This window comes from Phragmites australis, chromosome 11 (genome assembly GCF_958298935.1).
Source record: "Phragmites australis chromosome 11, lpPhrAust1.1, whole genome shotgun sequence".
Lineage (NCBI taxonomy): Eukaryota > Viridiplantae > Streptophyta > Magnoliopsida > Poales > Poaceae > Phragmites > Phragmites australis.
The window spans coordinates 28,971,550-28,973,505 of record NC_084931.1 but is presented as its reverse complement, the minus strand read 5'-3'; positions in this window follow the sequence as shown (position 1 = coordinate 28,973,505).

Sequence of the window (1,956 nt, the reverse complement as noted above, 5' to 3'; positions counted from 1 at the left end):
CGTCGGCCGAAAAACCCTAACCCTAATTCATTTTCCTCTCCCTCCCCGAAAACTCCGCCCGACTCGAGAGAGAGCGGCGACTCGTGAGTTCGCCGGCGACGGAAGCCGCCGGCCAAGAGAGAAAGAGAGAGACAGCGGCGACCACGGCCGCCCGAGAGAGAAGAGGGCAAGGGTGCCTCTATGAGCCAATCCGCCGGAGCGCGCGTGCGATCGAGATCGCGCGCGCCTCCGTCGGTTGGTTTGCGGTGGAGCCCGGGAGGAGGTGGTGGTGAGCGCGCGGCGAGAGGAGGTGTCTCGTCCCGCAGCGGAGGCGAGAAGGGCCGGATGAACCGCCCGCGCGCACGAGGAAGATCCCGCCGGAGGAGAACTCCGACGGGCATGAACAGTGACGGAAGGTGCCAGAGCCGTAAGTCCTCCACCCCCCACTTCTATTGCTCTAGGGTTTCTGAAAAAAGGCTTAGGGTTCGGGATTTTGGGGAAATTTAGGGTTTAGGGTTCGGATTTGGGGGGAATTGAGGATTTCTTAGGGTTTTTCTTAATCTCCCCGATTCCCCTCCTTCTAATTGCTTTATTGAGCATCATTTGCTTAATCCCGAGTAGAATCTCCCCAAACCGTGTCAACCCATGCCACACAAACACACACACACACACACACACACACACATATATATAAACATGACTAAATCATGACAAAATGGCTCTAATCCGAGACATAAAACACTAATTCACATTAATCCGAGTCTAATTGGGGCTAATTATCATTTAAACATGCTCAATTAAGATTGATCCGAAACATAAATAATCTAAAACATGAATAGGAGCATTGATCCGAGCCTAATTCATCTTAAAAAACATAATTTAAAGCTAATTGATGTAAACCGAAAACAATTAGGTCTGTTTGATCATAAAATGACATCAATCGAACACAATTTAATCTAATTAAGGTCTAATTGGTCTGATTAGGGCTAAAGATGACCCTGGTACCATTGATAGAACAAGTATGCTCATCTAAAACACATGAACATTAGCCCTGACAACAAACACATCTAATTGTGGAAGCGTAAGCACTGACCATTGTCGATGATGCCATCAGATGGGGTTTAGAAGTGAGATCACGTCGGTGTAGTCGAAGTAGAGGTGATGGCCGGCAGTGGCGTCGGCCTTCGCTCTGTTGGCAGCGCCCTAACGATCGTGTTAGAGTTTTTAGGTATATGGGGGGAGAGACAGACCCTTGCGTGCAAAAACTTGATCACGTAGGTGCCGGCTCCCCCTTTTATTATTGCGCTGCACGAAACGGGACCAAAACCAAAAGTTGGTTTCCGCCTCCGATCAAGACGCGTGTATGTGGGCCTAACCCCTTAGAATTTGATATGTTTGTTAGTCGAGATCAACCAACAATCCAAGATCCAGCGCATGAGGTTTACCTGTCTCTAAGCGCTCCACACCTAGATCTCTCTACTGTCTCTCCCCTAATGTTCTGCTCGTTGTCACTAAGGGCGTGTTTGGATGGTCGGCTCTCCTCGTGCTTGCATCCGCGCGTGTAAACGTATTTGCTCAGCGCGTGTTTGGTTGCTCTCTCGCCTGCACCCGCCCGTGCAAACGCAGCGAGCGAGCCTGGCTCCGTGCGTACGCCGGAATCGGGCGTACGCGCCAGGGCTGGCTCGCTCGGTGCAAAAACATTGTGCATGATAATTTTTTATTTAACTTTAGATTTTATTTAGTGGTACAAGAGTGATCCAAAAATTCTAAATATTTTCGTGAGCAAACTAGAGCTCACTAGCAACCCATTTTAATTAATTTGATCCAAAAAATCTAAGTCAATATTTAATTAAAATTCTTCAAAAATCATAAAAAAAATTCACTAATATTCTTATCCTGTGATGTACTAATTTATAAAAATATTTCCAACCTAGGTTATTTGGTAAAAAAGTGAGTTTCTTTGTAATACAACGTATA